General features: G+C 41.4%; 2 pseudogenes; one reads left to right on the top strand and one right to left on the bottom strand.

Annotated features, from left to right (window-relative positions):
• Positions 1 to 2,894: 2,894 nt before the first annotated feature.
• On the bottom strand, positions 2,895 to 4,607 carry LOC103232392 (forkhead box protein N3-like; annotated as a pseudogene).
• Positions 4,608 to 17,604: 12,997 nt separating this feature from the next.
• LOC103232389 (nuclear RNA export factor 2-like) lies at positions 17,605 to 24,359 on the top strand (annotated as a pseudogene).
• Positions 24,360 to 26,148: the final 1,789 nt, after the last annotated feature.

The raw sequence follows: 26,148 nt of genomic DNA, 5'->3' as shown, positions 1-26,148 counted from the left end.
GCTCAAAGTTCCTGCTAACCACACTTTACCAGGACCCTTAGAACAATAGGAGACTTAGTAAACAAGAAAATAAAGGAAAAATAATAGAAGGTTATTTCTAAATAACATAATTGGACAAGCTTGGAAATGCCCTCCTGCAGCAACAGAGCTTACGAGATAATATGTAGGATTCAACTCCAGAGCAACTTGATCTAATTTATAATGATCTAGTTTGTATAAATAATCCACATTCCCACAGCTCTTCTAGATTAAACAATGTTTATAGTGGAAAGAGTAGGATAAAATTACTGTGTAGGCTAGTTTACAGAGTAGCAATTATGCTCTCAGACTTGGATATTTTAGTCTGTGGTTTTCTTTAAAAGTGCTTTTAAATTTGTATATGATGCAAAGTATCAGGGAGTAGAAGGAGGAGAACCAGCATTTTTTCCCATATATGTCTGTGTCTATTTCTGGACTTTCTATTCTGTTCCTTTTATTTATTTATCTTTGCCAATATCCAAACTGCCTTGATTACTACAGCTTTTAATAAGTCTTAGGTAATACTTGTCCTCCAATTTCATTCTTTCTTTAATAAATTTGTTTTGGTGAATCTAGGTGCTTTGTGTTTCCACATTAATTTTTAAAATTTTTTATTATACTTTAAGTTCTGGGATACATGTGCAGAACGTGCAGGTTACATAGGCATAGACGTGCCATGGTGGTTTGCTACACCCATCAACCCATCATCTACCTTAGGTATTTCTCCTAATGTTATCCCTCCCCCAGGCCCCCACTCCCTGATAGGCCCCAGTGTGCGATGTTCCCCTCCCTATGTCCACATGTTCTCATTGTTCAACTCCTGCTTATGAGTGAGAACATGCGGTGTTTGGTTTTCTGTTCTTGTGTTAGTTTGCTGATGGTTTCCAGCTTCATCCATGTCCCCTCAAAGGACATGAACTCATCCTTTTTTATGGCTGCATAGTATTCCATGGTGTATATATGCCACATTTTCTTTATCCAGTGTATCATTGATGAGCATTTGGGTTGGTTCCAAGTCTTTGCTATTGTGAACAGTACTGCAATAAACATACATGTGCATGTTTCTTTATAGTAAAATGGTTTATAATCCTTTGGGTATATACCCAGTAATGGGATTGCTGGGTCAAATGGTATTTCTGGTTCTAGATCCTTGAGGAACCGCCACACTGTCTTCCAGAGTGGTTGAACTAATTTACACTCCCACCAATAGTATAAAAGCATTCCTATTTCTCCACATCCTCTCCAGCATCTGTTGTTTCCTGACTTTCTAATGATTGCCATTCTAACTGGCATAAGATGGTATCTCATTGTGGTTTTGATTTGCATTTCTCTAATGATCAGTGATGATGAACCTTTTTTCATATGTTTTTTGGCTGCATAAATGTCTTCTTTTGAGAAATGTTTGTTCATGTCCTTCACCACTTTTTGATGGGGTTGTTTTTTTCTTGTAAATTTGTTTAAGTCTTTTTGAATATTAGTCATTTGTCAGATAGATAGATTGCAAAAATTTTCTGCCATTCTGTATGTTTCCTGTTCACTCTAATGATAGTTTCTTTTGCTGTGCAGAAGCTCTTTAGTTTAATTAGATCCCATTTGTCAATTTTGGCTTTTGTTTCCATTGCTTTTGAGAACAAGCATTTTTTAAAGTTGTTATTTCACACAGAGTACTATGGGTAGCAGTTTCCATAGGCTGTCCTATGAAGTCTCATGACAACTACAGAAGTTACGTTTTTTTGTTTGTTTTTTATTTTTGATGCAACTGAGTAATTTTTATTGCAACTGGAAGACAATACTTCACAGAAACTTATGGTAGGTCTGGGGAAAAGTGTTATTTACAAAAAAATGATGAAATAGTTTGTCTTTGGCAATATGATTACATACAAAGAATGCAAAATGCAGGTATGCATGCCTTCCAAGCAACACCATCAAGTTCCTAGAGTTTGGCTGATTGTGCCTGCCTCCATATTGTTTCTTTAGGTTCACACGAACATAATTGAACATCACATTCTTTCTCTTTTATGGTTCTCCCTTTCTATTCATGATATTGGCATGAATATCAGAAAAAAATGGCTTTTGAAAAAGTATTACTCTCCTAAATTAATTTGGCCTTGTAGGTCTATTGGCCAGCCAAGGTCAGATGACCCTAAGCATCAATAGTAAGCCTCTTGGTCTTCTCATTGCTTTATCACTTTTTTTTTCTGTAAAACAAAACAAAACTCAGAAATGTTACAGAATCAGAGTATTAAAAAATGTACAAGTGTATGTGCTTCCCAGACACACACGGATACATTTTTCCTCCACATTTTCATCATGGCAGTATTAAGTAGTGAGTGTGAATGGCACAGCATGAAACTGGTTACTGAATCAGCTATGAGCTCAGATGGCCTCCACATACATACGCAAGAAATGTTGCCTGTTTAAATAACTGAGAGTGTGCTAAATCTCATCTAATAAAAGGAGGAGGGGATTGGGGAACTCAGACCACAGTCATGTAAACCTAAGGGTTGGGCCTGAATGACGATTACTTTGCACACGTGCCTTCTAGGTGCTGAATGGTTGTTCCGGTGGCATTGACTTTGATCTTGCAGATTCAGCCACAGGTTTCTGATAAGCTTGAGGAAGCAATGGTAATTTTAGCTTTTTCGGTTTTGTCTTCAGATGATGAAAAGCTTTTGTAAAACAGCTGAGTGTCAATATGAGTTATATGGCTTCAATCTCCTTTAAAAATAAAATTCTTAAGGGTCCAAAACAAAGAAGATTAGACAAATTTAGGAGATATACCTAATGTAAATGGCGAGTTAATGGGTGCAGCACACCAACATGGCACATGTATACATATGTAACAAACCTGCACGTTGTACACATGTACCCTAGAACTTAAAGTATAATAAAAAAAAAGGGGGGGGGAGGAAAGAAAAAAAAAGAAAACCAAACCAAAAACAAAACAAGAAAAAAGAAAAAAAAAAGCTGATGTTGCCACAAATCATTCGAAATCTCCTGACATGCTGAAACCAAATGGCCGTAAGTTCAAAACAAATCAGTGACTTGTTTTTAATTTTTTTATGGTTTCCTTTTGCTCTTTCTGCCCCTTTGCCGTCTGATTGGTGATGTTATTCAAACAGGATCGGATCTCTGCTAAGTGCAGGAGCCACCCGGCCCTTCTTTCATCTCCTCATCTTCGCCCTGGTGGGGGTCCGTGGGGGGAGGGGTGATTTTCAGTGCATCTCTTTTTGAGGGGCAGTGTGTCGCTGGGGACTTTCCTGGACTTAGCAAAGTCCTGGCGTTTCTTGTGCTGGGATGCATACCCGCTGTCCCCCAGAGCATCCTTGGGCTCCTTCTGGCTGTGTTTCCTGTCTTCCTCTTCCCTGTCACTGTGGCTCTCGTGGCTCTGGAAGCTCCCCTCGCTGCCCTCATTGCCCTCTTGCCTCTCCGTGCTGGCAAACTTGCAGTGGTCGTCGACCAAGGAGGAGGAAGGGATGGAGTCGCTGGTGGGCGACGTGCTCCAGGCGTTGGAGGATTTGGCATTGCTGTAGTTGTGATCCTCCTTGGGGTCTCCGCTGACCACCGAGAAACCACACGATGGCTCGCTCTCAGTCTGCATCCTCTCCGCTAACCACCGAGGAGCCACATGATGGCTCGCTCTCAGTCCGCATCCGGCAACTGGTGATGCCATTCCTTATGACAACCGTCATCTCAATGGGACTGATTGGCAGCTGCCACCCACCGGGAAACAGTCCTCTCAGCTCAGGACCCGCGCTCTGATTTGTATCGCTCCTGGAGGAAAACCTGCTTGTATCTCAGGGGGAGTATCATGGCCCTGGTAGCATCAATGTCAGGATCTTGAGAAGGGATCCATTTATCTTGAAGAAGGTACTGCCCGGCCAGACAGGTGGACCTGATGTGCTTTGATATGCCTGAGGACAGGTGGGAGGTGTATTGAGCACGTGTGGGTATGGGTGTGGGTGATAAGGTGTCTTTTTCAAAGCCTGAGTCAGATTTTGTCTATACTCTGGGTCTATGCACCACAACGACCCTTTCCCAATACTCTGACTCCTCTCTTTGTCCACTTTCTTAAAATACTTATTCAATGACAAATTGTGTCTCACTGAGTATTTCCACGCAGTAGGTGCATTTGCAAAATACGGAAAATGTTCCGAGATCCAGTTGTAAATATTTTTCACTGGCAGGCTCTTGGTTGAAGAGTCCTCGATGACCATAAATATGAGGCAGCTAAAGGAGTAAGGGGGGGGTTGCAGTTGGGGTTCTACCTGGCATCGTAGGGCATATCAGAGTGGGTGGGGACGCGGACTGTCATCGTCCAGGTCCTGGACCCGGCTGATACTCTTGAGGATTGACTCCCCAAAGCTCTTCAGCAAGTTCTTGCTCTCATGCAACCAGCTTAGGTTGGTCAGCTCTTCATCTTCCATGGTCCCTACTTTCAATAGGATGTCAGGCAGAGAAAAGTCGAGGTCATCGTCTTTCTAAAAGGCCTTGGAGAAACCGCTGCCCCAGTAACACTGACTCAGTCCACCGCAGACACTAACTCCTGAGCTTTCTGGCATCTTACTGGGAGGCACGACGGGACCCATTTACATGAAGTCTCCTGAGTCGGAATGGGTCCAGGAAACCGAGGTCAGCATTGCTTCCGTCACAGAAAGGACAGAGGGGCCTCCATAATCACGAGAATGCTGGTCTTCTAGGGGCTTCGATCACCTGCCCCCGCGCTGCTTCTCGTGGCCGCATTGCGGGGATGCGGCGACGCTGGACTCGCGTGTGGCCCAGTCGCCGGATCGCGCAGTCTCCCAGCCGAGCTGCTGCCGGAACCCCGGCTCCTGTGCCCGGAGCCCACCTGGGCCAGAAGTTAGCTTTTTTCATTCACTAAAGGTTTAGGATTAATAGTTTGTGAAACTGTTTTACACATTTTAGGGTGACTCCAAAATTCTTCACCAATATTAGACACACGCTGCTTATGAAAATGCAAAATAGATGCAGTTTTTCTACAAGATCATTATAAGCTTATGCATTTGCCTGGCACATACTTCTGTAATTTCCACTGAGAGTGAAAATCATCAAATCTTACTCATCTTTGCATCTCTCACTAAGCATTATAGCCGGACACAGAGAGGTGCCCATTAAATGTCTGTTTACAAAATAACAGACATCAAAGGAAAGCTTTAGATCTGGAATAACTAAAAATATTCTGACATTATTTGGTATATGTTAAATAGTTCATAATAAAATTTATTATAATTTAAATAGTGCATAATAGCATTTTAAAAATCCATGCAACAAGAATGTCTCATATGATGAATTCCTAGAAATGATGCTGCAAGTTCAGAGGTCTGTAAATTATGTAAAATGTAAGTGGTGAATATTTTTCAAACAAATGTATATTGTGAAATTCAAATATTATAAACTGTTTAATTTACAAAACAAAATATAATGAAGAAAGCCATCATGATTACTTCCTTAACTCAGCAATGGCAGCAATATTCTTAATCTTCATTACTACACACAAACACACTCATGTAGTAATATGTGTTGCTCATCCTATGTACCAGTGGAATACAGGATAAGGGATGTGGCCTACCTAAGGTGCTGTAAAGAGAAATGGGTCTGTTTCTTACTCTAGTGCTCTCTCCAACAGATTAACACCTATTTATTCTTCTGAACACCTTTCCTAATTAGCCTCCAGAGAAATCAGTAGACATTACTTTTGTTGACATTCCCAGTCTTCTTAAAACAATTAAAGAATGGAGCAGGGAAATGAGCACATCAATGAGATCACTCTGTTATTATCTAACTCTTCTTCCCCAGAAGCTATTGTCTTCGAATTTGCACAACAACAAAGTTTGCTGGCTGGATGACCTGTCTAACATTATAAAGAAGGCCCCCAAAGTCAAGATCCTGAACCTCTCTAAAAGTGAGATGAGAAGAAAGGGCCAGATCAAATTTGGGTTGAGGGAAAATGGTAGTGCATATCAGGATGATAACAAGAAATAGGATCCCCAGCAGACACAGGCCAGCTCCTGGAAATGCCCTCACTGGCCAGACCACCCACTCTTGCTCTTCTTTTTCTCCTAGGAGCAGCTTGCGCAAGTACTTCAAGGATAGCGGAAATATAAAAATGCTCAAGTTTGTGATGGGGAAGACTGGGCAAGGTAAGGGGGTGTGATGGGAATAATCACAGGGGCCAAGGACCAGGGTGTGGCAGCACCCCCAACCCCAAATCCTTGCTTCTCTTCTCTACAGACCTGCGGGGGCAGTTGCTGAAGCACACAAAACATGACATTGTAGACTCCCTCAGTGTGTTGTCTGAAACTCAACATGACATCAGCTCCTTCCTGGTGGACATATGATACCAGAAGGCGAGCACCTGCTTCCTCCCTTGGACAGACCCAGAGAGCCAGAGGTGGGTAGGAGGTTAAGGGGGATCTTGAGCACCAGAGCTCTTCCCTTTCAGAAATAGATGCTCTACTTTTCCGTCTATGGTGTGTTGAAAGAAGGTGAGTGTCTGTAGAGTCCCCTCCCCAAATCCCCCACTGCTCCCTCCCCCTGGCTGGGCTCCCTCTCAGAACTCTCCCAGCTTCCCTGACCCCTTTTGTTCCCTTCCTATTCACCCTGTGTTCTTCTGTTCCCACTGTACTCCCAAAGAATTACCTGTCTTATTTCTAAGTCATAAATTTAATAAAAGTTTAGAAATACTTGCTATATTGCCAAAAGAAAAAATATTAAAATCTGAAAAGCTGGAAGAATATATTTGCAACGGTATTGCAGACTTTGTGTTAATATCCCTGTGCTAAAGGACTTTGCTTACCAGGAGAAAGTGTAACAAATATCAACAGTTAATTTCCCTGAAAAGCAAAATGATTCTATAATAAACATCTGCATCCAAACCACATTTGGTAAAGAAATGAGAATTAAAGGATGTCACAGTATGTGAAAAAATCAGTTTGCAGAAAATTATGTGACTTCAAATTCTTAAAAGAATATATATGTATAGTGTGTGTGTATATATATATATATGTATGTTTGTTACTTACAAATATTTTAAGGTAGGTAAACATCTGCCTTGCATATCTAGAAAGTGTGCACCAGATTGGTAAATAGACTACAGTGAATATCTTTAGGTCATCGTGAGGTGATCATATTGATAGAAGGTGCAGAATGACTTTATTTTCAAAATATACATTTTGTAGTGTTGAATATTTATAATTAGGCAAACTTCAGGGACAGCAAGGAGCTGGTGATTCTGCAAATAAGTTTTCTCCTCTTCCATAAAGAAATACAATGTAATGCATTGGACAGAGACTGAATAGCTGAGTTCTCTGTTTGTAACAAGTACCTGGGTCCGAGGCCCTGTGATTGTAGCTAACCAATTCTGCAAGAGTATCTCCCTTGGAAACCGCTCCCTGGGGGTTAGACTGGTAGTGAACTTAGGGGGCAGTAAGAAAAGTAAGTTCAGTCTCGTCTAGCCCCCAGAGGTCTCCTCTCTATGCCTTTGAAGAAGGGACTTCCTGTAAGGACTCCATCTTGTCCACTAACAAAGTTGCTTGGGACTTGCTCTCACCTTCTTGTGCTGCCCTCCCCAAACTTCTGCAAACCCCGAGCTCTAGACCACACAGATTCCCTTTAAGAGAGCCCTGTGAGGACATTGGTGAAAGGTCACTGCCTTAAGGACACACCATGGGTGAGTTGGTCAGCATAAAGCCTTGGCTTTAGGTTCCCACAGGGCAGGAGGGACTGAGCCCCCTCCCCACCTCCATTCCAACCCACATGACACCTAGCGGACTCTCCTTTAAATGGGAAGTAGCAAGAGCCAAGGCTGACTGTTTCCCACTCTCTTGAGGTCTTGGACCTAGTGGGTCCTGACACATCCATCCTGGCACCACATGGAAAACTTCCCCTCCTGTGGTTATGGTAATGGCTGAGCCGAGATGTTCCCCTGGTTAGGGGAAAGGTCTGAGTCATGTGATCCTCTCTGGTCCAGGATTTGGGGAGTGAGGATTGTCACCTGAGGTGAGGGATATTGGAAAATAACATTCTTGAGATTTATACTAGGGGTGGAGGAGGGGCAGGGAACCCCCCCAATAACCTCAAATTTTCAGCAGCCATTCAAAGTAGATTGTATTACCACTATAGCGTTTTTGAGGCTTGTTTTATAGGTCAGCATATAATCTGTTCTGAAATGTTGCATGTGTTGTCATATGCAGTGTTCTTTCTGTTAAGTAAATTTTGTTCATTTGTTTGTTTTTTGAGACGGAGTCTCGATCTGTGGCCCAGCCTGGATTGCAGTGGCGGGATCTCGGCTCACTGCAAGCTCCGCCTCCCAGGTTCACGCCATTCTCCTGCTTCAGCCTCCTGAGTAGCTGGGACTACAGACGCCCGCCACCACGCCCGGCTAATTTTTTTTTTTTTTTTTTTTTTTTTTTTTTTTTTTTTTGGTATTTTTAGTAGAGACGGGGTTTCACTGTGTTAGCTAGGATGGTCTCGATCTCCTGACCTCGTGATCCGCCCGCCTTGGCCTCCCAAAGTGCTGGGATTACAGGCGTGAGCCACCGCGCCCAGCCTCTGTTAAGTAAATTTTGTTAGTCATGTTTTTTAAATCTTCACCTAATGGATTTTGTGGCTGTTTTATCTGTCATTCAGTGAAGTATATTTAAGTTTCCTACTGAGAATGTGGATTTGTCCATTTCTTCATTTACTTCTGTCAGTTTTTACTGTGCATTTTTTTCTCCATTTACTTCCATCAGTTTATTGCCATGTGTATTTTGGCTTTGCACTAAAAAGTACATACAAATTTGTTTTATTAACATCTTTATGTTGAACTGAACCATTTGTCATTACAAAATATCCCTTCTTCTAGTAATGTTTTACTGAAAGTATATTTTTTCTCTTATGAATAGTTATAACAGCTTTCATTTTGGTCAGTGTTTTAATGGTACATTTTTTGCCATTTTTTTTCAAATGTCCTGTGTTTTGTTTTACGTATGTTCCTATTAAGGAGCATTTGATTGAATTAATTTTTAATTGAGTCTTATGATCTCTGCTTTTTTATTTGAAACCTTCAGTACATTACATTTAACATAATTCCACATATAATCTGGCTTAAATATAACATTTTCCTGTTTGCTTTACATCTATTTTCCTATTCTAATGTTCTCTTTTCCTTTGTAAAATTTAAAATTATTTTTAAATTATTAATTTTTGCCTCATTTGGATTGATAATGTGACGTTCTTCTGTCATTTTTGTAGTCTACCTTTCGGATTACAACATCCATTCTTGCCTCTAATGTACGTTAGTTCTTTTACATATCCTTGGACAACACAGGTACCTTCCAATATTTTAACTATTATAATACCCCTCCTAGTATATTGGTGTGCATTTTTAATTATATACATTTATATATTTAAATTCCTTTTAAAAATTATTTTTAATTATTATCTTAAGTTCTGGGCTACACGTGCAGGATGTGCAGGTTTGTTACATAGTTCGATGTGTACCATGGTGGTTTGCTGCACAGATCAACCCATCACCTAGGTATTAAGCCCAGCATGCATTAGCTATTTTTCCCAATGCTCTCCCTCCCCTAATCCCACCGCTCCGACAGGCCCCAGTGTGTGTTGTTCCCCTCCCTCAACAAACTAATGCAGGAACAGAAAACCAAACACTGCATGTTCTCACTTATAAGTGAGAGCTGAACGAGAACACATATTTAAATTCTTTAAAGACATTATCATTGTGTTATATAGTCAGTATTCATTTAGATTTTCCTACGTATTTGCCAATGTAATTATTCTTCATTCCTTCTTGTAGTTACGTGCCTCAATCTGGGTTCATATTTCTTTGGCCTGAGGATGAATCTTTAGTTTTGACTGGTGACAAATTTGCTTAGCTTTTGTTTGCATTAAAATGTCACAAGTAGGGCCGGGCGCGGTGGCTCACGCTTGTAATCCCAGCACTTTGGGAGGCCAAGACAGGTGGATCACTTGAGGTCAGGAGTTCGAGAACAGCCTGGCCAACATGGTGAAACTTTGTCTCTACTAAAAATACAAAAATAAGCTCAGCGTGATGGTGTACACCTGTAATCCCAGCTACTCAGGAGACTGAGGCAGGAGAAGCACTTAAACCCAGGAGGCAGAGGTTGCAGTGAGCCACGATCGTGCCATTTCATTCCAGCCTGGGCAACAAGAGTGAGACTCCAGCTGAAAAAAAAAAAAAAAGTCACAAGTAGCCTGGAAAACATGGCAAAACCCTATCTCGACAAACAAAAATTAGCTAGGCATGGTGCATGCCTGTAGTCCAGCTACTCTAGAGACTAAGGTCCTGAGTCCAGGAAGCGGAGGTTGCAGTGAGCCAACACCATGTCACTGCACTCCAGCCTGGGCAGCGACAGAGTGAGACCTGTCTCAAAAAAAAAAAAAAAAGTCAGAAGTGTGAAAAAAAAATCACTTAAAGTGCTTTTTTCTATTTTCTCACTCCACAACAACCATCAGCACAGAAGACTTCTGTGATCAAATGTGTGGGGGAGTTTTCCCCACCAACAAGCAAGCAATCAGCTTTATAGTAAACACCTGCTGTGTGTCCGCTAATTTAATTTTGATAGCATCAAAATTAAATTAGGTTACCTGGAGATAGCATCAGATTCCACAGGTTGGGGGCTCAGTCCCCAAGACTGGCCCCCTCCTTCAGACACCACCCATCGGAAGTCTGGGGCTCCAGAACTTCTGACTGATCGCCTTCAAGTTGGAGTTCCTATGACCCTCTTTTTGAATGTGATTAATTTGCTAGAATGGCTCACAGAACTCAGGGAAACACTTACATTTACCAGCTTATTATAAAGAATATTGCAAATAATGCAGACAAATAGATGTATGGGGCAAGGTAGCGGGAAGAGATGTGGAGCTTCTATGCCCTCTCCAGGTGTGCCACCCTCCAGGAACTTTCATGTGTTCATCCATCAAGAAGCTCTCTGAACTCTGTCCTTTGACTTTTTATGTAGGATTTTTATGTATGCATGACTGATTAATGCATTGGCCATTGGTGACTGACTTACCCTTCAGTCCCTTGAAAGTCCCAGCCCTTCAATACTGCCTTGCTCTTTCCAGTGACCATCCCCAATCCTGAAGCTACCTAGGGACTGCCAGTCTAGCATACAAAAAGACTTCACTTTGGAGTTTATAAAAATTTTAGGAGCTGTATGCCAGGAAACAGGGTTGAAGATCTAATATATGTTTTGCAATATCACAGATGTTTATTTAACTTCCATTTTTGTATCTTCCAAAAAAACCGGAAATTAAATAAACACACAATTCTAGGCCTACGGCTATTATACTTTAGCACTCTGGATATATAACATTACTTTCTTCAAGCTACATTATTTCTGTTTAAAAATTACATGTCGATCCAGTCTTATTTTGGCTCATTTGAAGATAACCCATTGTTTTGATTTTACTTTGAACATTTGCTTTTTTCTTTGGATTTCAACAGCTGTACTATGATGGACCTGGGTTTGGTTTTCCTCATGCCCCACTGTACTTGAAATATACATTGCTTCTTGCATCTGTGACTTGGTATCTTTTGTTACTTTTTGAAACCTTGAAATACTGCTTTTGCACTACTCTCTTTTCTTCCTTCTAGAACTCCAGTTAAACATGTTTGGTGTATTCACTGTATCTCCTTTAATTTTGCCCCATGTCTTTTTGTATTCTTCATAATTTTGCATCTTCATACTTCATTCTGGATATTTTCTTCAGATCCTTCTTTCCAAACCTCCTTGTTGTTCAAGGAGATGTAAAAGAACTAATATGCATTAGACTGGTAAGGCAAGAATGTACATTGTAATCTGAAGGGTAAAGACCACAAAAGTATATCTGTTATGTTATGCTGCTAATCACAAAATTGTTCTTAATTACAGTTATTGCATTTATGAATTCTAGAAATTCTGTTCATTTTAATATATTTTCCAATTCTTGGCTGAAATACTTAATCTTTTATATTCTTGACAATAATGCCATTATCTGATTATCTGGATTTTATGTGTTTTTTATTGTCCTTTTTATTTTTTATTTTTTGCTTGCTTGGTTTTTAATCATGTCATTTTTATCTCCTTCTAGATTTTTTTTCTGGGAACTATATATAATAAATTGTAGATTTATTTATTTCGGTCTTAGGATGAAGTTGTCTTGCTCCAGGGAAGTTTTTTTTTCTGTCAACTTGCTACATTGCAAGGAAAACCCCAAATCTCTTTAATCTCATTGATGATTGAGATGATTAATTTGGACTTCAGTCCCTTGGACGGTGGTCTATTTCTAGTTTACCCGTATTTACCTGACATAGCTCTTAGAGGTTCCTATCTAAGCCTGAGTGGTTTGCCAAGGTCCCCTCTCCTTGACATACCCAACTTCATATTTTATGCTCTTAGCTCTATGACTCTGTGGGAATTTGGTACAAATTCACAGCATTTTAGCATCTTACCTATATCCTCAGGAATCATCAACTGCTGCTAGAAAAAAATCAGCCCCCAGGATTGGGATTACATTCTGAGTTTCCTTTTTTCCCCTGGTATTTCCCCCATAGCATCTTATTATATCATTAGCTTTTTGATGCCTTTAAATAACTTTTAATTTTAAATTATTTTCCACACTTTTCTAGTTGTTCTCAGTTGGAAGTTTGGTGCAACTTAACTAGTCTCTCTTTCCTGGAAGAAAAACTCGGTTTATTTTTTCAAATGCTGAGTTTGGCATAGTTCTTATTATCCTCATTATCATCTTCTTTACTGTGTCTTCTCTCTAATGTTTGGAAGACAATGTCACAGGAATGGGAAAACAAATGTAATGTGCTTTCCATGAAGTTTTCCAGATGGACATATATGGCTAGCATGGATTCAGTATATCAGAAGTTTTTCTCATTTTATTGTATTGCCATTGCTCATCCTCATCTTATGCTTCCATCCTTGAGTGTTTGCCTCTTGTTTATGAGACTGTCAGGTCTCTTTCAGCCTTCAACTACTCTCTGATATCTCAGCCACTCCCCTGATAATAAATTCTAGATCCTTCTCTTCCCGCCATCCTCCTGACTAATTATGAATATATACATTGAGGGAATGTTTTTCAAAATATAAACTTTAAAAAGGGCAATTGTTTTATCAACATATACACATTTTCAAAATGGTTGGTGAACTGGTGAGAATATAAGCTCATTCACTCACTCTTGATTAACATGCAGATAAGTATAAATGTATATTTTAAATGCCACTTCTAAAAATCTCTTAAATTTGAAAGCATTCATGTTTTGACCAAAGTAATCCACTTGTAGAATTATTGCAGGAAAAACTGTAAACAAATAATAGAATGTATATATAATCCTATTCTTCACAGCATTGTTTATAGTAGCAAAACTTTGGAAAGATTTATTAAAATTTGAAATTTTATTAGTAGATTAAACTTGTGACAGATTTTTTTTTTTTTTTTTTTTTTTGAGACGGAGTTTCGCTCTTGTTACCCAAGCTGTGATCTCGGCTCACTGCAGCCTCCACTTTCTGGGTTCAAGCGATTCGCCTGCCCTAGCCTCCAGTGTAGCTGATATTACAGCCATGCGCCACCATGCCAGTCTAATTTTGTATTTTTAGTAGAGACAGGGTTTCTCCGTGTTGGTCAGGCTGCTCTTGAACTCCCAACCTCAGGTGATCCACCCTCCTCGACCTCCTAAAGTGCTGGGATTATAGGCATGAGCTACCGTGCCCGACCTGTGACAAATTTTAACTATAATAATAATCGAATGCATAAATTATATTAAAGTCAGAAATTGTTATTTAGATATTTTAGAGAATATGAAAAAGGTAAACTTTGAACTAATCCTATTTATTCTTTCCTGAGCTTTCAGCTCAATGAGATTCAACCATCAGTTCTTGCTCTGGTAAACAGGTGACCTTAGCTTTAATTTCCACAATGTCTTTAAAGGAAAGCATATTAATTTGATAAATAATAAAAATCAATTAAGTATTATTTCTGAACATGCAATGATGTAAAATGTTAACTGAAAGAGTAAGTTACAGATATTTTTACAATATGATTGCAGTTTGAAAATATATCTGTGTATATATAACATATTCAATAGCATACAAGCATACAGCAGCAAACATATTCACTTATCACCTCTCTCTCTGTTTCTATCTCTCAGTCTCTCTGTCTTTCTCCCCTTTCTCAAATTATTTGTTAAAGAAACTGGGTCTTTTGTCATACATTTGGTTCATTGCCTATCCACAATGATGAAGTCCTAAATTGCTGCTGAGGCCTGATCAGATTCAGGTTTAATGTTTGGCAAGAATATTTCATAGGTGGTACCCATAACAAAGTACATGATATCTGGTTATTTCCCTTTTTGTGATTTTTACAAGGCATTAATGATCACTGTATAAATTCTTTATTTAATTAGAAGTTTTTGAATGACGATAGTCAAATTCTATCTTGCCTTCTTCATATATTAGCTAGAATATTCCTATAAAAATAAAATTTCATCAACAATTGGCTATCTTTATGTACAGCTTGCACAGGAAAGGCAAAAATAAATATTTGATTCTTCCCTTTTATTTACAAATTTTCATAAATATAAGTTGGTTTCCTGGCATTCTACAAATGTCATCAATAAGGATCTTCTTGGTTGCTGTTTTTGAGTATCATTATGAACTCATGGCTTTTTAACATATTGATGGGATTCAAACCCTTGTTATAAGATTTTTGAGCAGGGGAATGAGAAGATTTGACTTATGCTTCAAAAAAATCACTCTCCCTGCTATGATGAAAATGTACGGTGAGGGAGCAAGTGTAAAAGCAGAGGGACAAGTTGGAAAGCAGTGTAATCCAGGAGATAGATGTTGGTGACCTCGCCAGGGTAGTAGCAATGGAGGGAATGAAAAGGGGCCAGACTCTGGATATATTTTAAAGGTAGAGTCAAGAGACTTTCCTGATCAATTGGATGTGAAATATGAGAAAAAGAGAGCACTCCAAGCTATCATCAAATTTTGGGGACCGAACATTTCTGGATCAAATGCTCTAACCCACATTTAATTTCACTTCCAGGGCCATACAGGGAAAGTTCCAAAGGTTGTGAGTAACAAGACTGTCTTGACCATGGGTCACACAGTGAAAACAATGACTTTTCAGAGGAGTTCATCTGAGGCCTGGTCATAATAAGTATATTGTAAAGTGATCAGGACTGAATAGAATGTTTACTCGCAAGTATGTCCTGAGATAACATGGAGTAATTAATATATAATACATATAAAATACAAACTTATGGACGGGCACAGTGGTTCATGTCTGTAATCCCAGCACTTTGGGAGACCGAGGCAGGCAAATTTCTTGAGCTCAGGAGTTTGAAACCAGCCTGGGCAACATGGTGAGACCCCATGTTTACCAAAAATTTAAAAAAAAAAAAAGCCTAGCATGGTGGTGTGCACCTGTGGTCCCAGCTACTTGGGAAGCTGAGGTGGGAGGATTCAGTGGAGCTCAGGGGGTGGAGGTTGTAGTGAGCCAAGGTCATGCCTCTGCACTCCAGCCTAGGTGACAGTGTGAGACCCTGTCTCAAAAAAAAAAAAAAAAAAAAAAATATATATATATATATATATATGTGTGTGTATATATATATATATATAAAAAATAAAATACAAACCTAGAGAATCTTAAATTTAAATGCTAAAAGGAAGTTGGCTTCACATAGTCTAATTTCCTTAATCCCCACCTCCAAAACCACTAGCATTACTGTTGTTTCAGTTGAATGTGATAAAAATAAAATATCCTTTGTGAATACGCTTATGGGAAAGATAATTGATACTATCTTGTAGATGTAAATTAAACTTCCAAATCTTGCCACATGGTGAATTGAACATGTTGGTGGGGAATACGGAGGGTGAACAAGGAAATTCCTAGGAGTAAATACAGTGTGAAATATAACTGAAACACTTTATAAGCATTCCTGAGTCCACAATTATTTGATAAAGTAGACTTGCTAGCAAAGAAAACCAATAGAAACAAAAAGAATATTACATAATGATAAAAGGATCAATCCACCAGGAAGACAGAATGATCCTACTTGTGTACACACCCAAACAGCAGAGGCTCAAAATACATGAAAGAAAAACTGATGGAGCTGAAATAGCCAAGTCCACAGTTATCATTGGGGCATTCAACATCCCACTCTTAGCAATTGATAGAATTACTATATAGAAAATCTACAAGGTTATAGAAGATCTGAATAGTATAATCAATACAATAACCAGATCTACATGACATATATAGAACATTTTACCCAACAACAGCAGAGTACACTATTTTTCCACATGTCTTGTAACATTCATGATAGACCATGTTCACAGACATAGCCCATGTCCTGGGCCATCAAACAAACCTCAATAAATTTAAAAGAATGAAAGTCATACAGAGTATTCTCTCTGATGACAGAAAAATCGCTAAACACTTGGAAACTATAGTTGACACCATTTCTGATCATTGTTCAGCTCCTTGTTATAGAAGAGTGGAGGTTAGAAGCATTGTCTTCTCAGCTGAAAGGCATTTTAGGCTCAGCAAAAAGAAAGCTCACTCTGTGTATTTCCAGAAGAGTATTGTTGAGGTCAAGGCTGGAGGCAGAGAGACAGTTTAGCAGGATGATGCATCAATCCATCCTGTCATGAAAGCTTGCACTAGAAAAGACAGTACAGCTTGCTGATTGTTAATAAAATCAATTTGGTGGCTGATTGCATTTGGGAAGTGTGAGAGAGGTTGCCTATCAGGTTTTGGTGAGGTTGTTAGACTACAATGGCATAACAGAAGGCAACATTTGGATCCTTCCTGGGGTTTGGTTGATGTCCACTCTAATCCATGAACATTCACACTCTGTTCTCTATAAATCATGCTCCATTTTCCAAATAGTTCCACACGGTTACCTCCTCCTTTAAGATCTCTTCCCTAATTATGTCATTTGTGAGAAAAGGCTCTCCTATCTGGACAGGTAGAGGAGTTTGCTTTCTGGGGTTTGTGTGACTGCTCTATTAGGGCAGGTTGGCACTTTGCTTGCCTTACTATTATGTTAGGCCAAGAAATGGTACATGGTATATGACCACTGATTTGTCTTCGAACTTTTATTTTTGTTCCTAATTTCAGAACAGAGTGATGGTAGCAGCTCTCCTCAAGGAGAAAATAAAGGTGGAGATTCTTCCCAGGGGAATTTTGGAAAGGAGAACTTTCATGATGAACATGATGGGTATGAGCTCCCACCTCCCCACCTTCAGAAGGAAGATGAAAATGTAGAGGTGGGGGATATCCACGAGGACCCCCAAATAAGAAAGTAAGTGACCAGGCAGGCTGGTTTGCACATAGCAGCCCCTGGGACTTTGTAATTCTTTCACTCTCTGTAGTTTTATTTTTCCTCTCCTTGAAAAACTGAAGAATGCTAGAAAGTGAAGTAATGGCTGAGAAATCCTAATTGCAGACCTGGTTTTAAGTGAGTTGAGGGTGTATGAAAAACTGTGTCACATTTCTATGCATTTCTATACATTTATAGACATATATTTTTATCCATTTCCCTACAGCAACCCCTCTACCTTACAACCCAATAGTAGGAGTGTGGAATGCCGTAGTGAATACCAAGATAGAATTCCTCCAGAGAGAGAAGTGGAGAAGAACACACAGAATGGAGACCTGGGGACCTGGTTCAAGGTCACAGTGAGTGTCCTGAGAAAATGCAAAAGTTGTGCAGGAAAGGTGGGTCAGGGAGAGTTGTGTTAATCACACGTAGAAATACTAGATATTTTTCTGAGGACGGGGGCAGTTAACATCTAAGCACAGGTTCAGAAAAACAATGTAAAGGGAACAGGCTGACTGCAAGAGGACACAAGAGGTTGTCTAAATGCAAAGGTGGAAACTACTGCCAAGAAGATGGAGCAGCTCTCCACAAGATGCCTCATGGCTCAAGCTAAGTGCAGCAGTGTTGAGTTTCTGGAGTTCTTGTCAGAGGTGCAGGCTGGATCTTCCATAGGTAGAATCTCCTAGCACCTTAAAAAAAAAAAAAAAAAAAAAAGGATCATTTAGAACATCTGAATTTTATTATCTGGGAGGTACATTTGGAATAGAGAGAAAAGGACAACTAGGAAATCCATGTCTGGCAAAAAAAAAAAAAAAAAAGGTTGAAATCATGTTAATGGTCCCTATCTTAGAAGTCTTTTAAAGCTCCATTAGAAGGTTAGAATAAAACACTTAGTTGGATTATTTTCCAGACTTAATTCCATGTTGTCTCTCTTCTATCCTATCCCTTCTTCTCACCATTAGATTCCCTATGGGATAAAGTATGATAAGACTTGGATAGTGAATTCAATCCAGAGCCATTGCAATGTCCCCTTCACTCCAGTCGCTGTAAGAGAAGATGGTGAAGCCAGATGAGTGGGCACAAGGGAGGGGGAGACGCCTGACTCAGCAGGAGCCAATGACCTCTGACACTATTGCTCTTGCCTTTATTCCCTGTAGTTCCACTACAACAAAAATCAGGCCCACTTCTTTGTTCAGGATGTTAGTGCTGCCTGTGCATTAAAGAAAGTCAACTGCAAGATTCATGATGAGAAAAACCAAAAGGTATATGTCAACAACACTCCCTATATGTAGTCTCTGGGAAGGAGGACAGGCCAGGGGCTAGTCTTTGTCTTTTTGAGATTAGAGGTCCTGGTGCTTACCTTGCCTTGCCTTCTTGCAGGTGTTTGTTTTTGTCAATCTTTCTACTAAACCCCAGTCTATGCAGAAAATGTTGAAACCAAAAGAGATGGCACAGCTACAGGTAATACATACTCAAGGCACCTCTTCTTCCCCTGCACCTATATTTCCCTGTCATGACCACCACACCACCAGAGCCTCAGAGCTGCTTTCTTCGTCTCTGTCTCTGCAGTTGACCCTGAACAAACGATATGATGTCTCCCAGCAAGCTCTTGATCTCCAGAGGCTCCGCTTTGACCCAGGTATGGCTGACAGCAGCAATTCTAGGGCAAGTAGGGGAAGAACAGTCCGCCTGGGAGGGAGATTTATATGGATGGCAACTTTGGGAGGGGTTGGTGCTGGTGCTGATCCAGTCAGGCCCCTCAAAGCCTTCTGCTTCCCTTCTCTTGGCTTCCTGGAGACTTGGTGAAACATCATATTGATATAATCCTGAATCGAAGAAACTGCATGGCTGCCACTCTGAAGATCATTGAAAGGAATTTCCCTGAGGTGAAGCCTTAGGCCCAGTGCTAGTATTTAATTAGAGGGGTGGAAGAGATGGGGTGAAAGGCAGATTTGTCTCCAAGCCTCGAGATAGTATCCATCACTCTAACTGTTCTTACCCAATAGCTATTATCTTTGAACTTGTGTGACAACAAACTGCACCAGCTAGATGGCCTGCCTGACATTATAGAGAAGGCTCCCAAAGTCAAGACCCTGAACCTCTCCAAAAATAAGGTGAGAAGGGGGAGCCAGAACAACTTTGGATGGAGGGTGGATGGCAGTACACACCAGGATAATGGCAACAAGCAGGCAGAGGTACCTGTGGGTGACTGTGAGAGCTGGGGGAATTCGGGACCCACGGTCCCAGGTGTCTCTCTTTCCCTGGCCCTCCTTCTCCAGTTTCCTCCCCATCTTTCTTAGCTGAAGTCAGCATGGGAGTTGGGCAAGGTGAAAGGGCTTAAGCTCGAAGAGCTATGGCTAGAAGGGAACCCCTTGTGCAGCACCTTCTCGGACCAGTCCGCCTATGTAAGGTCAGTGGCAACCCCTGTCGCCCTTCCTGGGCACCTTTGCTACCTGGGTGACTGAGCTGTGTCTGAAAGTGCCCTTCTGTGGGAAGGAGCGGCCTTGGTCCTCTGGGAGAACCACAGACCTCCCCTCCTACTCTCTCTCTCTCCCCTCTCTCTGTGTTACTCACTCATCTGTGCTTAGAGGTCTCCTTTCCTTCCTCTGACATGCTCCCCTTTTCACCTGCTCTGGGGTGTGTTTCCCCCAGCGTGCCCTCCGTAAGTGTGCTCCAGGAAGCGGGGCTCTCCCACCTCCCCAGGACCAGCAGTATTGAGATGCTGGTGCCCTGGACCGAGAAGACTCCTTTAGTCCAGGGCCTCATGCTGAGACAGGCCTTCCTGCCTCCATGCTGAGATGGGGCTTCCCTCCCCTGTCCCAAGAGGGGTTCTCCTCTTGCTCCAAAAATGTCCCCCCACCTGTCCTGGGCTGACATTGGGGCTTCCCTGCTTCATACTGAGGGCCGAGGCCCTGGGTGGCTGCTGTCATGTCATCTCTTCCTCTGGCCCAATGCCAGGAACTGGGCCCTCCTTGAGGAGAAACCTGGGTTTCCTGAGTCAAGGGACCAGAAGCGGGCCACGTTCCTGAGGCAGAAGTGGAAGGCAGAGGGCCGAGGAGGTTGAGGAGACAGAAGGACAGACCTCTCAGGGCACTGCCCCTCCTTCCCTCCACACTTCACATCGTCCTGCCTGGGCCCTCAGAGGAGCCCTGGGTAGCCTGAGACAGGTAGCATTTCTCAGTCAAGGTGCCAGCACAGAGGGGCACAGGAGTCAGGGACCATCAGAAGAGAATGCAGTGGTTGGGAGAGTGGGTCCCCAGACTCTGAACCCCATGCTGAGCTGGGGCCTGACCCTTCACTCCTCCTGGGAGAAGGTCTCCTGTCCCCGTGGCTGCTCTGTTTCCCATGCGCAGCTCAGACTGAGCTCACACAGGTGAGAAAGGCTCCAGCTGCACCCAGTGGGCCCCAGCCCAACAGGTGCATGTTTTCCTTTCCTGCCTCGGTCCCCAGGGCCAGCTGGGGGCAATGAGGGAAAGGGCTGCAGCAGGGGAGCCCTTTTCTCCTCTATACCTCCCTGAACTCCACCTCCACAGTAGAGCATCTTTCCCTTCCCTTTACTTTGCATCCTGTTTCTCCCTTGTCTCTCCTCTCCTACGTCTCACCTGTCTCTCCCTCCCCTGCCTTCACCCCATTTCTGTTGTCATCCCCCTGCCTTACCCTTCCTGTCTCCTGAGCCCAGCCTCACTCAGCTACCTATCCCAGCATCCTGGGCATCCCTAAGGGCTGACCTGGTCTTGGCCAGGGCCAGGCCAGGCAGATTGATGGACAGCCAGTGGGGTAGCAGAGCCCTGCGCTCCCACTCCATTTCCTGCTCCCTGCGGAGCCTTCTGTCGGGATTTGGACAAAGGGGAGGGAGGGAGGGGGATGAAACCCTGGAGCTCCCAATGCTGCTTCTTGTGGCACTGGAGAAGAGAGTCGGGGCAGTCTAGGTGGAAGCTAACCAGGAGGAAGGAGAGGGAGGAGAGTCAGAGGGGGAGGCAGAGGGGGAGGGAAAGGGAGAGGGAGAGGGAGAGAGGCTGTGCAACTCTGAATTGTCAATCACTTCATTCTATTTTTTGTTATGGACAGTACCATCCGGGAATATTTCCCCAAGTTGTTACGCCTGGTAAGTATTCACTGTCATCATTGTCTCCTCTTACTCAAGTACATGACCTCCATGCCTGCCCTCAAGTCCTTTGACTGTTGCCTAGATTACATGTTTGTATCCAACCCTCATCCACTTTAGAGGCATAGATTCCTGAAAAAGACAAGAATATTCTCCCTGGAATAAAATGTCCTTGAATACACACAGGCACTCACACTCACTAATTCACACAAAAGTTGCATCTAATAATACAGATGCTTCCAAGACCCACTGTTGAAGACTCCAACTGTTGTCTTGCTGATAGAATTTTGAGGGGGCAATTTCACGCCTCACCTCTAACCCTTTTTCCCTCCGGGCCTGTTCATCTCCTTGCTCATCCAACTCTACCTCCCTGGTATGCACTGCTGACTGCCTCTTTCCTTGCTCAGGATGGCCAGGAGTTAGGATCTCCAATTATAATTGGCATTGAAGCCCCTGAGATACTAAAACCTTGTAAGGTAAGGAGGGACCAGATTTGAGATATTGTAAGGGACGTTTTTTAAACCACATAGTTTCAAGATGTCTTTTGATTCCAGGAAAGCTATAAAGGATCTGAGACCATAAAGAGTCTGGTACTTCAGTTCCTGCTTCAGTAAGTACCCCAGAATCCTAAGGCAGTGGAAGGCTGAGACAAGACAGGCCACCCAAGAAAATGTCTATTCATGGATTTAGGAAGTCTTCAAGTTTCATTTGGGGGCCCAGGCCACAGAGATAGCCTATCCCCACTGCTCTTTCACAGGTATTACTTGATCTATGACTCTGAAGATCGAAAGGGTCTCCTCAGTGTTTACCATGACAAGGCCTGCTTCTCCCTGACCATTACCCTCAACCCTGAGGACCCAGAACCGTGAGTGTCACAGCTCTGACTCTGGTCTGGGGCCATGTGGCTCCCCCGAAAAGGCCAGTTCCTGGAAATGTCTGCACTACCCAGACCACTCACTCCTGTTCCTCCTCTTCTCCTAGGAGCAGCTTGGAAAAATACTTCAAGGATAGCAGGAATATAAAGAATATCAAGGACCCTCGTGAGTGTGTGATGGGGGAAGATCAGCATGGGAAATGGGGTGGAAAGTCAATAATAGGGTACAGGGTATAGGGTGTGGCAGCCCTCAATGCTTCTCTTTCTCACACAGGCCTGAGGGTTCAGTTGCTGAAGCACACAAAACGTGAGATTGTGGACTCCCTCAGTGTATTGCCCAGAACTCAGCATGACCTTAACTCCTATGTGGTAGATTTGTGCATCCAGACGGTGAGCACCTGCTTCCTCCCTCAGTCAGGCCCAGAGAGCTGGAGTAGGTAGGAAGTAGGTAGGTGGGTAGGAGGATCATGAAGGCTCTAGTTTTTTCTTCTTCCCTTTCAGGAAAGGATGCTCTTCTTTTCTGTCAATGGAGTATTTAAGGAAGGTGAGTGTCTATAGAGTCTTCTCTCCACATCACTCATTACTCCCTTCCCCAGGCTGGGCTTACTCCAATAACGCTCTCAGCTTCCCAGGTTGCTCTTCTCCCCTCCCCTTGCATTCTTCCTCTCCATTTGTGTTCTTCCTCTCCTGGCAACTTTCTGTTATCTTTGTGTTCTTTCCTTTTTGTTCCCTTCCCTTTGTGTTCTTCCTCTCCCCCAATTTTGTTCCCAAACATCATTACTTCCTGACCTACATCCATACCTGTCTGCACCTGCACCGCTCAGGTGTTAGGGACACAGTCTGTAGAGTTTGATGGTTCTCATCCCAGGTTGTTACTTTGTGAACTTGGAACATTGTCCTGTTACCTAACCCCTCAGTTTCCTCATTTGCAAAATGGGGTTGGTAAGCTCATCTCCTGGGCAACCGTGTAAAATGAATCAAGCGAACTTATGTTTGTCAAGAGACCTGACACATGTTATGGGGTTCTATCCCTGGGAGCTAATTGTTCCTATTGTTGCCCTCTCAGTCCCTGAAACCCCCTCCTGACTCTCAATGAAAAGTTGTCCCAGCCTGGCTCCCTTCAGGGTGCAAAAAGATTATCTCCCTGACTGGAGAACCCTGTATGAATTTGTAAAGCATATGCAACTGTAAGGAGGTATCATTGTTTGTTGTTTTTAAAGTGGAAGGAGAGTCTCCAGGTTCTGTTCTTGCCTTCACCCGAACTTTCATCTTGACTTCTTTCAGCAATTCCAAGTAAGTGCTGTGTTGTGGGTGGGAGTACCCATCCTGTCCTGGAGCCAGTGGTGTGGTAATGTGGTGGTGCAGTCCTCAGGATGTTCTCAGTACCATGGAAAGCCAACTGGTAGATCCAAGGAGAGGTCTAGATTATGAGAATACCAGATTCTCTTCTTGGCCACAATACTTACTAATTAGCTGTGTATCTTTTTGTCCAGTTATAAGACTTCTCTGTGAAACAGTCCTTTTCTGAAAATGGGATGTCTACTTCTTTTGTAAAATGTAAATGCATTGGGGTTAAATCTACAAATCTAAGGAAACTGGTAGACAATCTCTCCAAAGGTTGACTCTGCAGCAGGGGTAAAGCCTACCAGCCAAGGAATCTGAAAGGTGGGCAGAGTAGCGGCTTGGAAGGAATCTGGTTCCTCAGTGGCAGTGGAAGTAGGATTATTGTTGAAAGTGTGGGGTTGTCCATTTTTCCAGTTGTCTGAGAGCTTATATTTCCTTCAGTCTGTATATTGTGAATGACAAGCTGATTGTGAGGAATGCCAGCATGAAGGAGACCCAGAGTGCCTTCTCCATCCCAGTGCCTGCACCTTCCTCCAACTCCTTGCCTACCCTCTCCCAGGAGCAGCAGGAAATGGTGGAGACTGTCTCCATCGAGTCTGGGATGAAACTTGAGCAGTCTCAGAAGTGAGTGCTGGGAGTCTTTCAGGATAGATGTGAGCTGGGAAGAGTGGGGAGTGAAAAACGGAAACTTTCAGTTAATTTGTAAAAATAACTATTTAGATGTTGTGTTTCCAAAAATGAGTGGGCTCCTAAAGTATATACATTAATTGTGATAATGAAATTAATTTTTAAACAATATAGAGTTCAGATCACATGACATGATCTTGTATATATAAAATCCTATGGAAACCACTTAAAAACCCGTTAAAATTAATAAACAAGTTCTGCATTGTTTCAGGATACAAAATTAATATACAAAAACCAATTGTATTATTATATACCTGTAATGAACAATAAGCAAATACAATTAAGAAAACAGTTCCACGTACAAAAGCATAAAAATAACATAGGAACAAATTTAACAACAAAAAAATCCAAAACATTTACTTCGAAATCTACAATACATTATAGAAAGAAATTAAGGAAGACCTAAATAAATGGGATGATATCCCATGTCCCTGGATTGGAAGAATTAATATTGTTAAAATGTCAATACTCCCCAAATTTATATATAGATTCAATGCAAATGCAATCCATATCAAAATCTCAGCTAGCTTCTTTGTAGAAATTAAGAGGTTAACCCTAACATTTAAATGAAAATACAATGAATGCAGAATAAAAAATAATTTTGAAAAAGAACAAAGTTGGAGGACCCACTACAAAGTTACTGTAGTCTTACTACAAAGCTACAGTAATCAATCCATACTGAGTGATACAGACCTAAGAATAGACGTATAGATCAATGTAATAAAATGAGAGTCCAAAATAAACCAGAATCCTTACCTTTATGGTCAATTGTTTTTCTACCAGAGCGCCAAGAAAAAAAGTCAATGGGTAAAGAAAGAATAGCCTTTTCAACAACTGGTGCAGGCACAACTGGATATCCACTCACAAACAATGAATTTGTACCCCGTCATATGCCATATACAATAATAAATCAGAATAGCCAAAGGCCTAAAAGTTAGAGCTAAAACTATAGAAATCTTAGAAGGAAACAAAAGAGTGAATCTTTGTGACCTTGAATTAGACAATGGTTTCTGGCATATAACAAAACACACATACACACACAAAATTAGATAAAGTGGACTTTTCAAAATTTAAAACTCGTTTTGCATCAAAAGGCACTATCAATAAAGTGAAAAGACAACCCAAGAATCAGAGAAAATATGTGCATTATTATATATCTGATAAGGGACTTGTATTCACAATATATAAAGAACTCTTGGAACTCAACCATAAAAATGAAAATAACCCAGTTAAAATCTAAACCACACTGAGGTATCACTTCACACACAGCAAGATGGCTACCATTTTTTGAAACTGAAATAACAAGTGTTGATAGGAGGAAAGCAATAGGGAGAGCTGTGTTAAAAGATACAAAATTACAGTTACATAGGAGGAATAAGTTCTAGTGTTTTACAACATTGTAGGATGACTATAGCTAACAATAATATGTAGTTTCAAATAGCTAGAAGGAGGATATTAAATGTTCCCAACACAAAGGTAAATATTTAAGATGATGGATATGCTAGTTACATTCATCTGCTCACTGTACATTGCATGTATCAAAGCATCATTATGTACCCCATAAATATGTATAATTATTATGTCAATTAAAAAATTTTTTTAATGTTGACAAAGCTATGGATAAATTGGAACCCTCATACATTGCTGGTAAGAATGGAAAATGATGCAGCCACTATGGAAAATAGTTTAGCAGTTCTTCAAAATGGTAAATATGGAATTACTATATGACACAGCAATTACACAAAGAGTGATGAAAAC

This window comes from Chlorocebus sabaeus, chromosome X (assembly GCF_047675955.1).
Source record: "Chlorocebus sabaeus isolate Y175 chromosome X, mChlSab1.0.hap1, whole genome shotgun sequence".
NCBI lineage: Eukaryota > Metazoa > Chordata > Mammalia > Primates > Cercopithecidae > Chlorocebus > Chlorocebus sabaeus.
The sequence above is the reverse complement of the archived record's forward strand: the minus strand, read 5'-3'. Positions and strand labels throughout refer to the sequence as shown.